General features: G+C 45.1%; 1 pseudogene; it reads left to right on the top strand.

The window, feature by feature from the left end:
• The first annotated feature begins 3,904 nt into the window (after nt 1–3,904).
• On the top strand, nt 3,905–20,463 carry LOC125507387 (annotated as a pseudogene).
• Nucleotides 20,464–21,199: the final 736 nt, after the last annotated feature.

Genomic DNA, 21,199 nt, shown 5'->3' with positions numbered 1-21,199 from the left:
TCCTTGTAGTCCAATCCATGGACGTCCCTCCCTCCTGCGAATATGCTGCATAAGACATACATGGAGAAGCAAGCTGCTTGAAAACAGAGGAGATCCATGATGGTTGTTTTCATTCGCAACAGAAGAACTCAAAAAAATGCGCAAGTGTATGCTATCTATGGATATACCAACTCCACCAGTACCTAGCTCCCAAACTGAGAAAAAAAATCCATTCATATGCAGCAGCCCAAACTTGACTTTGAGAGAGCGGACTGATTAACATTTTTTTGTTGCGTCGAATTTTTCAAAAATAGAAGCACTCCAGCAACTATCAGAATAAATCATAGAAGCTGGCCGAACTAATTGGCGCACTCAAACGATACCTGAGAGCGGCCTGATGAACACATTGTTAGAGATGCACATCTAGCTAGTTTCCTGTATATCAATTAAGCTACTAGCTTGGTTGCTTCTTTTAGCTAGCATACACGTACGTGATTTGTTATAGCATACATAAACAAACACACGTTTCTTTTAGCTGGCTAGGCGGAAGTGAAGATTGACCAAAATCACATTCATATCAAGCAATGTGAAGCATCATTATACAAGGAAAAGGGCGGAACAAAGGAGTGCAGAGGGGCTCGCCATGGGGGTGCTTTGACCGGCCTAATCCTAGCCCGATTGACCCGAAGATCTAGGCCTTTGACTTTTACTGGACGGCCTTTGACCAACGTACTTTTCCACCTGGTTGTGACAGGTCAGCCCATAGGAACATTTCAGAACAAGGTTTGGGCCCAACCGACTAGCGGACCCCCCTCGTGTCGACCCGATGCGACCATTTCCCCCCTCCAAGTGCCGGCGGCAGCGCCTTCCGTGAAGGGGGTCACACTCCGGGAGCCGAATGTCGTTTGTTTGCACCTGACAACACAATTCCAGACATGTAAGAGGACCTGGTGCAAGATTTGGTGGCATAGCTAGCCCCCAAAGGCCCCCGACCACACTTGTAGACACGCGGAAAACAATCCATGGTGGGGGATTTTTTTTCACATACTCCTGCATCTTACAAAAATATAAGAAATTGACATGCATATTATATCATATGTGTCTGCACTGTGTAAAAATCTCATGAATTGATTACGCTCCAAGTGTTCAGGAATATTCATGCAACACCAAAACCGCAGAAGGATTACTTCGATTTCATCGTCGTTCATGAGGTCGAACCTCACACCGGAGCCACGTATTGCCTCTTTAGACATGGCACCACACCTTTCGACATGTATGAGGACTCGGCGCGATGCTCTGGTGGCATTGCTACCCCTCCCCCGAAGGCCCCCGGTCGGCCTAACCCTGGACAAGTTGACCCGGAAATCTATGCCTTTGACTTTCATCGGACGAGCTTTGACCAATGGACGTTTTCACCTGGTTGTGATAGGTCGGCCCATAGGAACACTTGAGAACAAGGTCTGGGCCAAACCCACCATAAGATTCCTTTCGTGTCAACCCGACATGGCCGTTTCCTCCCTCCAAGTGATAGCGGCATCAGGCGTCCATGAAGGGTCACACTCCTGAGCCAGTTGCCGGGGGTTTGCACCCGCCACGACAATCCTTGAAAGAATCTGATGGATGTAGATATAAAATTTGTCTCGTTTGGGCAAGGAATGACAAATATACAAAAAAGTCAAAACAAAGGGTGTTTTCTGTAAATCTGAAGCAAACATGATTTAAGTTAGTATAGCACAGAATCCTTTCAAGATTCTGATAAAAACCCATATAAAATTTGTCAAAATCGATCCAAGTATCAATTACTTATGATTTTCACAAAGCATAAGGACATATATGCAAAAGTACAAGAGGCCACATTTCTAACATACTCAAAAACAAAAACAAACTGGATATTCATAATCTATGGAAAATTCTACCCTAAATCGATGTATAATTTCTGTATGTTTAAGTTTAGAAAAGTTAGATTTAAATTAAACAAATTTTAACTTAAAAATAAAAATAATTTAAAATAAAAACAAATAATATCTATGCCTACGGCCATGCCGTCGGCATAGATGGAAAACTATGCCTACGGCTTTGCCGTCGGCATAGCTCTGCCACGTGGCAGCTCCTAATAAAAAAATGCAGATAATATCTATGCCGACGGCCGCTGTCAGGGCCGTCGGCATAGATTTGACAGCGTCAGCCCACCGTTTGTCCCTGAGCCACCCGGGCCACATCTATGCCAACGGCCTAACTATGCCTACAGCTACCGTAGGCATAGATCGATATATGCCGACGGCCAAACTATGCCTACGGCTGCCGTAGGCATAGATGGAGGTATGCGGACGGCTTCTCTATGCCGACGGCTTTTCCCAGGCCGTCGGCGTAGCTTGAGGTATGACGACGGCCCCGACAAAAAGCTGTCGGCATAGATAAGGCCGTAGGCATATAGGGTTATTCCGGTAGTGGGGGCAATAAACTCTCTCATCATGGGGAGCCAAATAATGAGTCGGTGTGTGACTCATGCCAACGTGCAAAAAGTCACCAATTACCTTATCCAGTTTCTACTAATGTATCTACCAAACCTCTTGAGTTAATTTTTCTGATGTATGGGGAGATGCCCCTCTTTCTGTTGGTAGATATAAATACTATGTTAGCTTCATCGATGATTATTGCAAATTTTCGTGGATTTATCTTATTAAGAAAAAATCCGATGTCTTTGAAGTTTTCCAAAATTTCCTAGCACATGTTGAGCGACAATTTAATGCAAAAATTCTCGCTGTCCAATCGGACTGGGGTGGCGAATACGAGAAACTAAAGCCGTTTTTCCAGAAACTCGGCATTGCCCATCATGTTTCATGTCCATATGCTCATCAGCAGAATGGATCTGCTGAGAGAAAGCATCGCCATATTGTTGAAGTTGGACTTGCTTTGCTTGCCAACTCGTCCATGCCACTAAAATTTTGGGACGAAGCCTTTCTTGCTGCAACATATCTTATCAACCTCCTTCCAAGTAGTGCTATCAACTTTGAAACTCCCTATGAACGACTCTTCCACAAAAAGCCCTCCTACTATTCTCTTCGAGTATTTGGTTGTGCTTGTTGGCCAAATCTTAGACCATATAACAATAGGAAACTCTCATTCCGCTCCAAACAATGTGTTTTCTTAGGATATAGTCCCCGTCACAAGGGAGTCAAATGTCTTGATGTGTCCACCGGACGTATCTATATTTCCAGAGATGTTGTTTTTGATGAAAACGTGTTCCCGTTCGCTTCTCTCCATCCAAACGCAGGAGCCCTTCTACGCAATGAAATTTTCCTCCTTCCTGATCATCTATCTCCCACACATTTCTTTGATCACGGGGATAATAATGGAGATGACCAAATTATGGCAGTGTCTCGTACTACCTCCGTTTCAGTTTACAAGTCCTGTGCGTATAGCTAGGTTGTCAATTTTATCACCCTAATATAAATCATATAACACAAAAATTATACCTTTTGAAAGTAGAAACTCCGAAGTTTATGTTGGTATATTTTTTGTAATATATGACTTGTATTAGGTTGGTCAAAATGACGACCTAGAGATACGCGCACGTCCTATAAACTGAGAGAGAGGTAGTACTACTAATCCACCTTCTTCAGATGATGCAGGATTTGATGACAGTTACACAGGTGCAAATTTGGCACAAAATAGTGCACATATGGAGACACATAGCCCTATATCACATGCGGCGCTACAGGACAGAGGCGCTCCGTCCGGAGAAGATCCGGGCGCCCGATACCCTGCTGATTCTGGCGCTGGATCCCGTGCTGCTTCGCCTGCACCGGAGGCAGGGCACAGCGGCGGGGGCAGTCAACACCAGCCCGCCACGTCGCCTGGGCCAGGGGCCTCGCCCCCGCACCAACACCAGCCTGCCACGTCACCTGGGCCAGGGGCCTCACCCATGCGCCGCATGCTGTCGGGGGAGGCAACGTCCATGCGCGACATGCAGCCGCGGATCTCCTGCGAACCGGCCCATACATCAACCAACCGGGGGAGCCACCACTCGGTTCCCACGTCGCCAGTTCCTGCGGTGGATTTGCATGCAACAAAAGGTTCTGTGGCTGATGGATTTTCTGCGGAAAATGATGAAATTGAAGATCCAACGCCACCACCTCCTGTTCGAGGGCGTACACGGCTCCAATCCGGCATTGCGAAGCCGCTTGTTCCGTCGGATGGCACGGTTAGGTATGGAAAAAAAATCAGAATTAAATATGGCTCGTTTTGCTGAACAGGGGAGCCACAAAGTGATCAAGAAGCCTTGGATGATTCAAGATGGAGAAAAACAATGGACGAGGAATACTTAGCACTCATGAAAAACAAGGCATGGCATCTTGTTCCTGGAAACAGCGGTAAAAATATTATAGACTATAAGTGGGTATATAGAATTAAAAAGAAATCTGATGGCAGCATAGATAGGTATAAAGCTAGATTAGTAGCAAAAGGATTTAAGCAATGGTACGGCATAGACTACGAAGATACCTTTAGTCCCGTTGTTAAAGCTGCTACTATTAGACTTGTTTTATCTATTGTTGTATCCAGGGGATGGAGCTTGAGACAGCTAGATGTACAGAACGCGTTCCTTCATGGTGTTCTGGAAGAAGAGGTCTATATGAGGTAACCACCAGGTTACGAGGATAAAAACTCACACTTTCATGTGTGCAAATTGGACAAGGCTCTTTATGGACTCAAACAAGCTCCAAGGGCATGGTATTCTCGTCTGAACTCAAAGTTGCAACAACTTGGGTTTATTCCTTCAAAAGCTGGCACCTCACTTTTCTTATTCAATAAGTCTGGGGTGACTATATTTGTTCTCATCTATGTTGATAACATTATTGTAACAAGTTCCTCTCAGCAAGCAATATCAGCATTATTGAAGGATTTGAGCTCAACCTTTGCCCTGAAGGACTTGGGAGATTTGCATTTCTTCCTTGGAATAGAGGTAAAGAAAATTAATGATGGTATTGTGCTAACACAAGAAAAGTATGCTTTTGATCTCTTAACCAAAGTGGGTATGAAAGACTGCAAGCCAGCACCCACTCCTTTGTCCAGCACTGAAAAATTGTCAGCTCATGATGAAGAGCCACTTGGGCTAGAGGATAGTACAAGGTATAGGAGTATTGTGGGTGCCTTACAATATTTGACTATTACAAGACCGGATATTTCTTTTTCGGTGAACAAAATATGTCAATATCTGCATGCACCAACAACAGTTCATTGGACTGCGGCGAAAAGAATTCTTAGATTTATAAAGCATACAATAAACTCAGGATTAGCATACGGAAAGTCCTCATCTACTTTGCTAGGTGCCTTCTCAGATGCAGACTGGGCAGGTGACATTGATGACAGGAGATCAACAGGTGGTTTTGCAGTGTACTTTGGTCCAAATCTGATTTCCTGGAGTGCCAGGAAACGACCCACTGTGTCAAGATCTAGTACAGAAGCAGAGTACAAGTCTGTGGCCAATGCTAAAGTAGAAATCATTTGGTTGCAATCACTGTTAAAGGAACTTCAAGTACCGACAAGAGATATTCCTTGCCTTTGGTGTGACAACCTTGAGGCGACCTATTTGTCAGCTAATCATGTGTTCCATGCTCGTACTAAGCACATCGAGATTGACTATCATTTTGTCAGAGAAAGAGTTGCAAATAAACTTCTTGATATAAGGTTTGTTTCCTCTAAAGATCAAATTGCATATGGCTTTACAAAGGCACTACCTGTGAGAGACTTGGAGAACTTCAGGCGCAACCTCACCTTGACCAAGGTGTGATTGAGGGGGGCTGTTAAGAATAGACTAGAATGAATCTTCGAGATATTATTGTACGTTCGGTTTAAGTCAGAGATAAGGCTAAACCGAACCTGCCTAGTTGTTATATTTTGTAGTTATCTCGTGATCATCTTGTACTCCAAGTTTCCTTGTATATGCCGTGATCTAGGGCTTTTCTGATCCTATATAAACACGTAACCCGTGGCCTACTACGGTAGGTTGAAACGCTTCCATATTTACATTCGGCTCAACAAATTCAAGGAAAGATGCATGGGAAAGGTGTGGAGTTTCAACATAGGATTGTGAGGAATCAGAGCACCTTGTCGAGTAAGTGCCTGTTTTCTGGAGAGATGGATGTTGCTTTTGAGTAGGTTAACACGGTAATGTGATGACCTCAACGAACTTCTAGTGTGCTCAGCATAACAACTTTGTTTCTGAAAAAACCTCTCGACCTCTGCACATGCACATGTCCACCCATGTAGACAAGATGGCACTCATGCTTGTGTCATGCGCTTCTTTTGTTTGTTGTACCCAGTGCCAATGTACATGCCCTAGGGAGAGTAGATTACGACTTATATTGTGATCAAACCAAGTGTGTTTTTATGTGAGCAAATATCAGTCAAGTGTGTGCTTCTTCAGATTGTGCTTTATCGTCGACAGCAATGAAGTGGACGTGGCCCTCCCTCACGAGTTTGCCACTTGACCGCGCGCGTGCCGCCGAACCCACCCAACCCAACAGTCCACCATGCTCTCATCTCATCCGGGCTCGGGCCGGTCCGTCTCCACTTCCCCGCGACCGGTCACTTCCACTCCCCGACTCTCCCCTACTTCACTGCCGCGCCGGGCCGCCGACACTTGCACCTCCCCGGTCCCCGCCCCGCCCGGCCACCCTACCTCGCCCCACAGCGCAGCGCGGCCGTACCACCGTCCACCCCCCACAGACAAATAGCTATTTCGGTCTGCTATGGACGAGACACGGTAGGATTGTGGATTGGCTATGAACTTGGCATGATATATTAAATTAGGAGATGTGTGGATTTTCATGGGGGCGTTCTAACCTGTGGCTTGAATGTCCCAACAAGCAAGCGTAGATTAGTTTGCTTAGTTTGTTTAATGCTTGTGCATCAGGTTATCTATGCCTGGCCTTGCGAAATTGTCTTGACTGATTGATTATAACTGTAAGTATGCTTGAAATTTGGGGCGTCAAGCCAAGATGTTTTCAGTTATTCTGAAGTCAGAACATGAGTTTAGGTTGTAGCTTTATTTTGTTCTGTTGTGGATGATATACGATACAACTGTGGATAGGCCAAGATGTCCTAACAAGCATGCATACATTAGCTTGCTCACTTTGTTTGATGGGTATGCATCAGATTTTCTGTGCCATGGCTGATTGATTATAACTGTTCACTATGCTTGAACTTTTGGGGTGAGGAAAAAATGTATTAAGTTATTCAGAAATCAGAACATTTGTTCAGGTTGTAGCCTCTGATCTCGGATTTGATGTCCTAACGAGCGTACATAGGCTTTCTTTGTTGCTCAATGCTTATGCATCAGATTTCCTATGCTTGGCCTTGCCAAGTTGCCATGACAGATTGATTATAACTGTAAGTATGCTTGAAATTTGGGTGAGACCAAGATGTTTTCAGTTTGTCAGAAGTCGGAACATGGGCTCAAGTTCTAGCTTTATAGTAGGAGTAATTACTTATGATCACTGAACAAGATGGAGTTGTATGTATAACATGCTTTGGCACCAAAAGGTCGATGCCTATCTTGTCTATACAGAGAATTCAAGTTCTCAACCAAACATGCCCATACTGAACGAAATACACTAGTAGAAAAAGGGTCAAACGTGAAGCACATTAGTGCCGGTTCCAACGGCTAGCCGGGCCGCTTTCATTAGTACCGGTTCGTGGCAAACCTTTAGCACCGGTTCGTGCCACGAACCGGTACTAATGAGAGTGGTGGCAGGATGTTGTCAGACTGGGGCCCCTCCAGCCCCTTTAGTACCGGTTCTTGGCACGAACCGGTACTAAAGGTCGTCCTACATAAACCCTTCATCCACCCGATCTCGCTCTGTTCTTCCCCTTTCCCCTCTCCTCTCTCTGTTCTTCCCCTCTTCCTCTCGAGCTCATCACACATTTTGCCCAAAATTTGTCAAGATTTGAAGGCCCCCATCCATTCAAATGATCACAAAGGTTAGCAACTTTGTCCTTTCATCTCTCATTGCTAGATTAGCTCTTGCAATGCTTTATATAGTGATTAATTTGTGAGTTTAGTAATTTGGGAGGATATATATATATATATATATATATATATATATATATGTGCTAGTATTTGATTTATATGCAATTTTTTCTAGGAGGTATGTGAACCGGAAATTCCAACCGATCCTATTGTCGAGAGGTTAAATTTAGTTGAAAGAGAAAACGAGTACTTGAAAGAAAAATTGAAAAGAATTGAGGGGGAGAAGATGGAATTGGAGTTGCATGTTGCCGATGTCGTCGATGATCACAAGATCAAGATGGAGAAAATGCGCTTGAAGATTAGAAAGATTAGAAAATATGCCATCGATAGTGAGGCTTGGTATCATTATGCTGTTGGATCCATTGTTACCTTAGTTGCAATCTTGATCGTATTTGTTGTTGCATTTAAATGCTTTAGCTAGAGAGTTATTTGTTTGTTGCATTTAAGTGTTGTATGAACTTTATGTATGAACTTGTATTAATTTGGTCTATTCGGTGTTGTGTAATGAAGATGAGCCGGCAATGGATGTACGATGACCGATGCTCTCCCCAGTTCGTTGAGGGCGTGCATACTTTTCTGCTTGCGGCTGAGGCAAACAAGCGGGCGAATGGTTTTATGCCTTGTCCATGTGCTCGCTGTAAGAATGGTCACAATTACTCTACGTCAAGAACCATTCACGTCCACCTGTTTAAGACCGGTTTCATGCCCCATTATAATGTTTGGACCAAGCACGGAGAAAGAGGGGTTATGATGGAAGACAATGAAGAAGAAGAGGACGACGACAGCTATCCTGGCCATGGGTTCCCTGAATACGATGATACAACAATGGGGGAAGAAGCTAAGCCGGTAATGCGGGAAGAAGCTGAGCCGGCATGCGGGAAGAAGCTGAAGAAGAGGCATCAGATGAGCCCGTTGATGATCTAGGTCGGGCCATTGCCGATGCAAAGAGAAACTGCGCAAGTGATTTGGAGAAGAAGAAGTTGCAGCGCATGTTAGAGGATCACAAAAAATTGTTGTACCCGAATTGCGTAGGTGACAAGAAAAAGCTGGGCACCACACTGGAATTGCTGCAATGGAAGGCAGAGAATGGTGTATCTGACAAGGGATTTGGAAAGTTGCTGGTAATGATAAAGGATATGCTTCCAAAGGACAACGAATTTCCCGAGAGTACGTACGAAGCAAAGAAGGCTGTCTGCCCTCTAGGGTTAGAGGTGCAGAAGATACATGCATGCCCTAATGATTGCATCCTCTACCGCGGTGAGTACGAGGATTTGAACGCTTGCCCGGTATGTGGTGCATTGCGCTATAAGATCAGCCGCGATGACCCTGGTGATGTCGAGGGCGAGCGCCCCAGGAAGAAGATTCCTGCCAAGGTGATGTGGTATGCTCCTATAATACCACGGTTGAAACGTTTGTTCCAAAACAAAGAGCATGCCAAGGCGATGCGATGGCACAGAGAAGACCATAAAAAAGACGGAAAGTTGAGAGTACCCGCTGACGGGTCGCAGTGGAGAAAAATCGAAAGAGAGTACGGGAAGGAGTTTGCAGATGACGCAAGGAGCGTATGGTTTGGTCTAAGCGCAGATGGCATTAATCCTTTTGGAGAGCAGAGCAGCAACCATAGCACCTGGCCTGTGACTCTATGTTTGTATAACCTTCCTCCTTGGTTGTGCATGAAGCGGAAGTTCATTATGATGCCAGTGCTCATACAAGGCCCTAAGCAACCCGGCAACGACATTGATGTGTACCTAAGGCCATTAGTTGAAGAACTCTTACAACTGTGGAATGGAACAAGTGTACGCGCGTGGGATGAGCACATGGGAGAAGAATTTGACCTAAAGGCGTTGCTGTTCGTGACCATCAATGATTGGCCTGCTCTCAGTAACCTTTCAGGACAGACAAACAAGGGATACCGCGCATGCACGCACTGTTTGGACGATACCGATAGTATATATTTGGCTAATTGTAAGAAGAATGTGTACCTGTGACATCGTCGATTTCTTCCGAGCAGGCATCCCGTAAGAAAGAAAGGCAAGCATTTCAAAGGTGAGGCGGATCACCGGACGAAGCCTCGCCACCGTACTGGTGCTGATGTACATGATATGGTCAAGGATTTGAAGGTGGTCTTTGGAAAGGGTCCTGGTGGACAACCTGTTCCGAATGACGCTGACGGACGCGCACCCATGTGGAAGAAGAAATCTATATTTTGGGACTGGCCCTATTGGAAAGACCTAGAGGTCCGCTCTACAATCGACGTGATGCACGTGACGAAGAATCTTTGTGTGACCCTGCTTGGCTTCTTGGGCGTGTATGGGAAGACAAAAGATACACCTGAGGCACGAGAGGACCAGCAACGTATGCAAAGAAAAGACGGCATACATCAGGGTCATGCAAGCTACGCTCTTACCAAAGAAGAGAAGGAAATCTTTTTTGAATGCCTGCTCAGTATTAAGGTACCGTCTGGCTTCTCGTCGAATATAAAGGGAATAATAAACATGGCAGAGAAAAATTTCCAGAACCTAAAGTCTCATGACTGCCACGTGATTATGACGCAACTGCTTCCGGTTGCATTGAGGGGGCTTCTACTGGAAAACGTTCGATTAGCCATTGTGAAGCTATGTGCATTTCTCAATGCAATCTCTCAGAAGGTAATCGATCCAGAAATCATACCAAGGTTAGAGAATGATTTGGTGCAATGTCTTGTCAGTTTCGAGTTGGTGTTCCCACCATCCTTCTTCAACATCATGACGCACGTCCTAGTTCACCTATGCGAAGAGATTAACATTTTGGGTCCTGTATTTCTACACAATATGTTCCCCTTTGAGAGGTTCATGGGAGTCTTAAAGAAATATGTTCATAACCGTGCTAGGCCAGAAGGAAGCATCTCCAAGGGCCGTCAAAATGAGGAGGTCATTGAGTTTCGTATTGACTTTATTCCTGACCTTAAGCCGATTGGTGTTCCTGAATCGCGGCATAAGGGCAGACTGGATGGAAAAGGCATGCTAGGAGGGGAACAAATAATATGTATGGATGGACATTCTCTCACTGAAGCACACTACACAGTTCTACAGAATTCCGCCTTGGTGGCTCCGTATATGGATGAACACAAGAATTTGCTACGCTCCAAACACCCGGAGCGGTCTGATGACTGGATTACACGTGAACAAACCAGGAGTTTCGCCAGCTGGTTGCAGACACGTACCATGCATGACACCTCTATTGAAGATGACATGTACTTGCTATCCCAGTTACCATCTTCGAATATAATGACTTTCAAAGGGTACAGATAAATGGTAATACATTTTACACGATCGCCCAAGATAAGAAGAGCACCAACCAAAACAGTGGTGTCCGCTTTGATGCAGAAACCAAGACGGGAAAGGAAACATATTATGGTTATATACAGGACATATGGGAACTTGACTATCGACGTGGTTTGAAGGTCCCTTTGTTTCGATGCAAATGGGTCAATATGACACGAGGCGGGGTAACGGAAGACCCGCAGTATGGAATGACAACAGTGGATCTCAACAATCTTGCATATGCAGACGAACCATTCGTCCTAGCAAATGATGTGGCACAGGTTTTCTATGTGAAGGACATGTCTACCAAGCAAGAAAAAGAAAAGATAAGGAAGCGAATGCATCGTACGATGAGCCAAAGTGGCACATAGTTCTTTCTCGGAAGAGAAACATCGTGGGAGTGGATGACAAGACAGACAAGTCAGAAGATTATGAGAAGTTTGATGAAATTGCTCCATTCACAGTGAATATTGACCCGAGCATCCCGTTAAATGATGAAGATTTTCCATGGTTACGACACAAACGGACACACGCGAAGAAAAAGTTTCACACCCAAAGATCTGGGATGTGATCGGCTTCACTATCATCACTTTCTTCTGTGTTTCACACCCAGAAGGGAATCTCTGTAATAGTTAGGGTAGTTAATTATGTGTTTTGGCATTTGAAACGCGAAGAAATTTTATGTGCAAACAAATTCTTTCATGCCTTTACTGATTTTTAAAGTTAAGTTATTCACATACTAGTGATTCACACTAATTTCAAATAATTCAAAATTTGAACTATTCAAATTTGAAAACTACGGGCACTAACAGAAAGTTTGTAATTTTTTGTACCTAAAGCAAAAATATTCACAAAGAAACTCTAAATACATAAAAAAACAACTCAAAAATAAATAAAGCAAAAAAATTTTAAAAAAAGCCCGCCTACTAAGCCAGAGCGGCCTGCATACGACTAGAAACCCAACCTGTTGTTGGGCCAGGATGCTGGCCCGCAAAGGCCCAGTAGGCCAACAGGGCAGCACAGAACATGTAGGCCCAGTAGGCCTGCTTTGGAGAGGAGCTCGAGAGAGCTACCGCACGGGGGTTTATAAACCAGTGCGGTCGCCCCTCGGCTAGCGAGGTGGGACTAAACTTGCGCACCGCACCTGCGCCAGTGCACCCCCTTTAGTACCGGTTCGTGGCACCAACCGGTACTAAAGGGGGGCCTTTAGTACCGGTTGAAGCCACCAACCGGTACTAAAGGGGGTGTGGTTCCCGCCGCTTGGCCTGGCCAAAACAGGCCTTTAGTACCGGTTGGTGGCTCCAACCGGTACTAAAGGTGCCTTCTATATATACAACACTTACGAAAATTTCATTCTCCCTCTGTTTCTTCCTCTGTTTCCCCATTGAAGTACCGCCCGCGCGCCCCGATCGATCGACGCCGTCGCCGTCGCCGCCCCCGTCCCCGTCGCCGCCCTCGTCTCCGTCGCCGCCCCGGGCCCGTCCCCGTCGCGCCGTCCCTGCGTCGCCGCCCCCGCGTCACGCCCCGGCCCATCGCCGCCCCCGGCCGTCGCCTCGTCGTCGCTGTCGCCCCGCTGTGAGCTCTCCCCCGGCCCTCTAACCCCTCTCCCTCGCCCCCGGCGGCCACCATGGGCGCCGCCCCTCCCCGAGCCCATACACACACACACAAGCATGATGAACACACACACACACACACACGTACATATGTATGAATTAGTGCATGTATATATTAGTATATACGTATTTTGTATGTTTAATTAGTTTAAATTTTTTAGATTATTTTTTTTCACTAGTATATATGTATGAATGCATGTTAGATGGATATAATTAGTGTTTAATTATTATGGAAATTTTTTATATAATGTTGTTTTTTAGTTTTTTAATGGATGTATAAAAGTTGTGTTTTCTGTTTTTAGTGTTAGATGCTTAATTAGTATGAAATAGCATATAGAATTTTGACATATGCAATGATAGCATAATTAGTGTTATATAGAAATGTTAGAAATTTTAGTTATCAAAATCCAATCATTAAAAAAATTTACTTTTTGCGGGCATATAGCTAGTATTTGTTCTCGACAATGCCCGGCCCGCATCCTCGCCGTCGACCCGTCCGCGACGACGTCCGACTGACCCATGTCTGGGACTGGGCTCCGCCGGGCTGGCACTGGGAGGTGCTGCCTGGAGGGGCGCGCCGCTTGATGAGGAACCCGGCCCCGGGTCCCGTCGTCGACCCTAATCTCATTTGGTGGCGTTCGCGTGGGCCAGTTTCGGTGCGGAGGGAGCCGGCCCCGCCGGAGGTGGTACGTCGCCGTGTCAGGAAGGAGGACGAGCACGTCCATCTCTACATGGTTGCGTTAGAGGGCGGCAGGTTCTCCAATACCTGGCAGTTTCTTCAGGGATCTCACTTCAGCTATGATCCTATGAGGGTTCCTTCTCTTTGGGTGTCCACCGCCCGCGCCGCAGGAACCGCGAGTGTCCTAGATTCTTCTGTAGTATTCGATCTTTATTAGCTACCTAGCCAGTGATGTACTCGATATATAATATTCAAGACGATGTATTCGAGATTATATATTATTCGAGATGATGTATTCGAGATTATATCTATTATTCGAGACGATGTATTCGAGATTATATCTATTACTCGAGATGATGTATTCTAGATTATATCTATTATTCGAGACGATGTATTCGAGATTATATCTATTATTCGAGGCGATGTAATTTGAATACTAAATTGTTTTATATTTCTTTTGGCATAGTTAAATAAAAGCTATGGCGGACAATACCGACAGAGAGGGAGAACAGACCATGTTCGATATAATACGCGGGCCAGATGATGATCAGAATGAAGAAGATTATGACGGCCCCGAATTTCTAAACAACACCGGAGAGGGTGATATGATATTCGATCGCGACGACCAAATTGATGAAGTCATGAACTACGATTATGACAACACCGGAGAGGTATATATATTTATATAAGCAGGCATCTGGTGATCATCACATGTTTTAAATGAGTTGAAGATATATTAACGAATCGATCTTTCTTCTTTCAGCCATCCGGATCGAGCAAATCTTCAGGCAACAGGACGAAACAAGGCCCGAACAAAAAGTTGAAGGAGGGCGTAAAGTATAATATCGAGGCAATCAAACCTAATGGAGAACCATTAGCGCCTAAGAAGATTGCGGACAAGTTCGTTCGTCAGTGCGGAGTTCTTGTGAAGGACCAACTCCCGATCTCCCTTCAAGAATGGAGAGAGCCAGCAAAGCCACGTCCAGATCTTACTTTTGTCGATGACAGACAAAAAAGTCTGCTTTGGGATACTCTCATGGAACATTTCACCCTACCAGATCATTTCACAGAAGCAGATGTGCAGAAAGTCAAGGACGCTGCTCTTAGGAAGATGGCGGTTGCATTCAAGAACCACAAGAATTGTGAATGGGACAAGTACGTCAAGGGAGGAAGGAAGACTCTAGTATTCGAGGGAACACTAGAGAATCAAAGTGCTCATTGGGACGATTTCGTGAAATTCAAGGATTCAGAATTATCTAATGAACGGTCAAGAATAAACAAGGCCAATGCCGCAAAAAAGGATAAGTTCCATAAGCTGGGGCCAGGTGGCTATGCGGTGGGAATGCCTAAGTGGGATAAGTCTGAGAAAGAGATGCTGGATGCAGGTGTCACTCCAGAAACATTGAGCTGGCCCCCCAGGTGCAGGATTTGGTTCTATGCGCATGGGGGGGAGTTGGACCCGAAGACAGGCAAAGTTTCCAAGAAGGCATGTCTGGACGGAGCCGAAGATAAGCTACTTGTTGCAATAGAAGAGGCTCGATCCGGGTTGTTCGAGCCCAACAGAGAGAACGACGAGCTTACGTGTGCCCTGGGAAATCCTGAACACCCGGGAAGAACACGAGGCATGGGCGCTATTCCGTGGTATGAGGGGTTTTCAGACTGGAACGCCGACTACAGAACCCGTGCGAGAAAGAAGATTGCGGAGGAGAAGAAGAGGAAGATGGAGGAGGAGCAGAGGAAGCTCGACTATGAACGCCTTCAAGGCCTAGAATCAGCGCACGCGGACTTGGCAATCAAATTCCAGCGGTAGCAGCAGCAGATCGACTCACTTAGCCAGCAAAGGGGGTCTCAGCAGCTGCAGCAGCTAGCGGATGATACAGCATTGGATACCACCGCCCCATCCATGCCGAGAAGTAGTGTGGGTTCCGCCCTGTTTGACGCAATGCTGGATAGATACCCTGTGGATGACATCGCAGAGAACACTAACTGTGAGCTACACTTCAAAATTAAGAACATATCCTTGAAGGTGGCGGACGGTGTTGCTTATACAAATTCCCCCGATGCAACCTTCCATTGCAACCCGATTCCAGCAGGCTATGCTCATGTCGTGGTTGATGAGGTGGTGGACCAATATTCGGGGCTAGAGCTTGACATTCCTGGAGGTGACGAGGAGCACACACTCGGAGATGCCAAACATCGTATCATCCTATGGAGAAAGGATTGCATCATCTTTCGACGGCCACCGATAGCGCGTCACACGACTCCTCATCGAAGTCCGCCACCGAGTCAGCAGACTCCCGCTCCTCCAAGTCCACCAACGCGTGAGGCCACTCCTCCTCCTCCAAGTCCGGCAAAGTGTCAGGCCACTCCTCCTCCAAGTCCGACACAACGTCAGACGTCCACTCCTCCTCCAAGTCCGGCACAACCTCAGGCCACTGCAAGTCCGGCACAGCTTCAGGCCACTCCTCCTCGTCCAACTCAGCCCCGTCAGCCGTCTCCGCCGCCTCAGCAATCGCAGAAGAGACACCTCGCAGCTATGGTGTGTAGCGGTACGAGTCGAGGTCATAGTACAAGAAGTACAGGCGGAGGCAAGCGATATAAATATGGTCCAAACCTCACTACTCCTCTTCCTGAGAGGGCTTACGACAGGACCGAGGAGCAAACCAATGCCATAGTGCGGGCAGAAGTCGACGCCCATTTTGGACCGAAATCGCCACCACCACCGCCGCCAAGGGAGAAAGTGCCTGTGGAAGTAGTTGACCACTTCATTCGTATGGCTCAACCACCAGCTCCTAAGCCTGTTGACACAGACTATGAGCGCCACATCAGGAAGTTACATCGACAACGTCTACAGAAGGAGGCGAGCTCGAGCTCGAGCAAACAATAAGCAGCTGTCAAAAAATGCAGGAAAACCGTTGCCCAGCTGGGAGAACAGGCGGCGCAATCGATCCCCCCGCTTGTTGTGCCGCCAACAACACGTGACAGTATGCGCGCCCAATATTATTGTGGCTAAACAGTTTACGTTCCCGAGGTGGGCGATGTGGTAATAACCCAGGAGCATATAATGCAGGCTGAAACTCTCAAAATCACTGTTGGACAACTCCTTGAGATCGAGGACATGCCTGTGCTTACAGAGGAGGAAATAAAATGGAAATATGCCTGGGGCCAACCTTTGGTCAAGCCAGAAGAGGTCAAGAAGCTCCCAACGAGAATGTATGAATTGCATCAATGGTACATGGACATTACCAAGAGATCCGATCGAGAGTCCCTCATGGTGCAAGTCAAGAAGGATCATTACTACCATGAGAAACCTATGACCGTTGAGTATTCTGAACTGTTTCAGTTATACAATCAAGACGCACTCGACAAATCTATCGGCAGTTGCTATTGTCTGTAAGTGATTTCTTTCTGTAAGTCTCAAGCTAGCTGTAGTGATTCTTTTGATCAATCATTACCTGTAATTATCCTCACTATATTCTTTTCGGTGGTATTATGCAGGATGAAGAGGTATGAAATGAGAAAAGGTGGACGCTATGGCATTGGGTTCATTGACCCAAACACCGTTAATGAATACACATGGAAAATAAACAAGCATCATGAAAACCAGGTAGAGGACAGCATGCTAGAGTTCTTGAAGCGCCTCAAATACAATGAAGATATACTACTTCCTTACAACTTCCAGTGAGTCACACTTTCTTGTACTACAAATTCTGTGTTTTTGCCTACTAGCTAGCTACAAGTTTTTGCTTACATATGCCCGCTTAATTAAGACATGCATGCAAACGTGTGTGCATGCAGATTTCACTGGATCTTGTGTATCATTAAAGTTCATGTCGGAACAGTTCAAATACTGGACTCACTACTCAAAGCAAATAGTGACTATAATATCTTGTTTGGGATAGTCAACAGGTAATTTCAATCATTATTGACTATATATCTCGGCCTATTTAGTTCGTCATTTCATGATATGAACTATTTAATAACCCCTTTATTCATTTTCTTTGTCGGCGGGCAAGGCTTCGGTAAGGTTCATCAGCGTCACGGAAGGCGAATGGAAACGACAGCTGAAATGGTTTCGACCCAAGGTAAGTAATTAAGTAGTACTAGCTAGCTAGCTAGCTGCCATCTCTTTAATTATCATGCTTGATTAATTATTATCTGATCAAATTAAATTCCATTCTCGTAATAAAGGCCCTGAAGCAGGCACAGGGGACTGATATGTGTGCATTCTACGTTTGCGAGAACATTCGCATGATGGCGTCCGAAAGGAGCAGATCTCAAAGACAGGAATGGGTACGCTTGTCAGAACACTATTCACAATTTTTACACCATTATCGATATCTAGTCACACAACTAATACACATGCATATTGATCTCCTTCTTAACAGTTCAAAGAGGTGCGGGACAAGCTACTAGAAACGGAGCGCGTAGAAGCACTTCAAGAGGAAATAGCGGGATTTTTGCTCGACCATGTCATAAATCCGAAGGAAGAATACTATTACCCACTACCGCCCCCATCGACCAGGTCATGAACCACTTCCAATTGTCATCGTGCTCCGAAGGCACCAATTAGGCTAATGCCACTGGCTCCGAAGGCAACATGCATATGTAGGAGAAATTGTATATAGCTATACATGTGTGTATGTGTGAATTAATATAGTGGTTTGTGAGACATTGATGATATATATATGGTTGGTTCTACTAGAAATTCTATTTTTATATTTATATATATATATATATATATATATGCATAACTTGTACAATGTGTAGTATCGTAAAATACTAGCAAATGAAAAAGAATTAAAATGGAAAACACAAAATTAAATGAAAAAGAAATCATAAAACCAAAAAAACCCCAAACATTTTAGTGCCGGTTGGTGTTACCAACCGGTACTAAAGGGCTCCCGGCCCCCGGAGCTGGCTCGTGCGACGTGGTTGCCCTTTAGCACCGGTTCATGCTGAACCGGTACTAAAGTGGGGGGGCCTTTAGTGACCACACTTTAGTGCCGGTTATGGAACCGGCACTAAAGGGCCTTATGAACCGGTGCTATTGCCCGGTTCTGCACTAGTGATAACTGCTTCTCCCAACACTTCGAACATTGGTAGAGCTCAACCCCTTACATACTCTTTGTATTCTTGTCTACCATACGACTCATGTTATATATCTAGGTTACTTGGTAATGTCTCTCAACAATTGTAATTGTACACGCCAGTAATATTGCCCGAGCATGTTGACTGGAAAATAATGCAGTGATAGGAATCATAGGCAACGGGAGCATTGGCGCATTGGCAACATTGTTTACTAGGTATAGAGGCAGAGGTCAAGGGTGTCCAGCACCTTGAAGGTTCTTAGAACTCACGATATTTATTCAGGAGTTTGCATATCAACTCTCCATATGCTAGATGGACCAAACAATCTGACCAATGCGATGGAATGGCATGCTTGTTATTCTGTTCCCCTCTTTGGTCAGGCGTGTGGGTCCACAAAGTTAAGAAGGAATTGAGCATAGTGGCAGCATTTCAGTTCGTTCACTGAGGTCCCTGTATCATTCTCATGTATATCTTTGATTGCAATTTTTTTTGGTTGCTTACCAAGCAGGCCACTTGGTCATTCTCATGTATATCTTAGATGAAGCCAAAAGCCATGTGCAAAAATTGTAAACATCCCCTCCCCCGAAGTTCAGAACCACACATTGAACTTAGCTCGTCACCAATCTCACTGTGGTGTAAGTTTTTTCTATAGTAAACAAACATCCATGATTCATGTACTTGACACGAGAGAATAACTTTGTAAGTTAACACCCAAAATGTGCTAGCTTTTGGGGCTCCAATCTTAGCTTTCGCAAGAAAATATGGTCCAAACTATGGCAACGCCTCGTATTTTTCAGGTGTGGCCAGCAACATGCTCCTGGTGAATGATGAGGCCACTCTATGATGGTGCCACAACTGATGCCACCAGCCAACACATTTTCTCCCTAGAAACGCACATCTGCTTGATCAAGTGGCAACCTCGTCGTCACACTCATGGGAAGGCATCGGCGAAAAGTGCCGGGAGTTATGTAGTTCTTTTTATGGGGAGCGTTCTAACCTTAACCTGTGACTTGGATGTCGTAAAAAGCATGCATAGATTACCTTGCTAAGTTTGTTCAATGATTATGCATCGGATTTTCGATGCCTGACCTTGCCATGACTGATTGATTATGAATTTTAAGTATGCTTGAAATTTGGGGGCGAGACCAAGATGTTTCAGTTATTCAGAAGTTAGAACAAGGGCTTAAGTTGTGGCTTTACACTGGTCACTGAACAAGGTAGACATGTTTATGAAAAGTTGATGCCTATCTATATGAGCATTGGAATATTTGTTCTTCAATTCTCAAGTTCAACCTATGACGCCTTCTGGTTTTGTAATGTACGTCCATAGTTGTTTATCAGCATTATGTTAAAATGGCCATCATCACCTGTAGGTCTTGAAGGGGGTGATCAATTACTCGTTTGTTGTTTATGAATGATGATGGTAATGAAGAAGGAATCACTCTTATTTCTACCAACTTGTTGAGTGTAGTCGTATGTGCTTGTGCTTTCGAAATATCATGTTGCTTGTCAGTCTATGTAAATGAAATCCATATATCGAATCTTGAGGATTGAAGTTTTCAACCAAACACGCCCACGATAAATGAAACAACTTTATACTGCTCTTCATGTTCTTCTCTACCATACCATGCTTCCTATATAAGTAGGTTTTTTGGTGCAGCCTCTTTCTCAAGAACTGTAGTTGTAACTAAATAATAATACTGGTCGAGTGTGTTGACTGGAAAATTGTGCAGTGATAGGAATGATAGGCAACGGGAGCACCAGTGACAGTGTATGCACAAGACTCGGGCAAAGACTCAGGGGGTCGAGCAGCGTTAGAATTGTTGCTGGTGCAACAATATTCACTCCAGGAGCTTGCAAATCAACTGAGATGAGATTGTCGCTGGCTCAAGCAGTCAAGCTTTTCAGTTACATCTTCAACACTCAAGTGGTGCCTGATCATTTCATCTTCGTTCTTAAAGTAAGACAGAGCTTCTCCGCCTTTCCTGGAATGGAAGACAACATCTTAGGCGGACGGCCTGTGCCATCAACTTCTAATCACCAACAGGTTCCGTCCACCAATCCCTGCTAGTGCTACAGATGCAAACAGCTGCTGAACGCGGTGGTGTACGCCATGTCCTGCGATTCCTCATCATCCAGCATGTTGCAGCTCCTGTTCTCTGAAAAAAAATCGCCATTACTGTAAATCTGTAATAGGCTAGATCGTAGCTTTCCTGTACGTCGCTATCTTTCTGATACTAGCCATGGACCAGTAAGCACTAGCACCGAAAAGCTCGGCGGCACGCCATGCCCATAGAAGTGTCCGTCATTAAATTAGCTGCTGCTCATTTGTATTATACTTGTTTACTTTTGTTGTTATCTATATATTTAGGAACACTAATATTATGATAAGAAGACGCCAGCCAAATCTCAACGGCTAATTTCATAAAGTGTCATAAATTCCAGAATTTATAGACTTAATTGGGTTGTACTCATATGGAGCACAAATGCCTGCGCTAGCATA

The sequence above is a fragment of the Triticum urartu genome, chromosome 5 (genome assembly GCF_003073215.2).
Source record: "Triticum urartu cultivar G1812 chromosome 5, Tu2.1, whole genome shotgun sequence".
NCBI classification, from domain to species: domain Eukaryota; kingdom Viridiplantae; phylum Streptophyta; class Magnoliopsida; order Poales; family Poaceae; genus Triticum; species Triticum urartu.
This window is presented reverse-complemented; position numbering and strand designations above follow the sequence as displayed.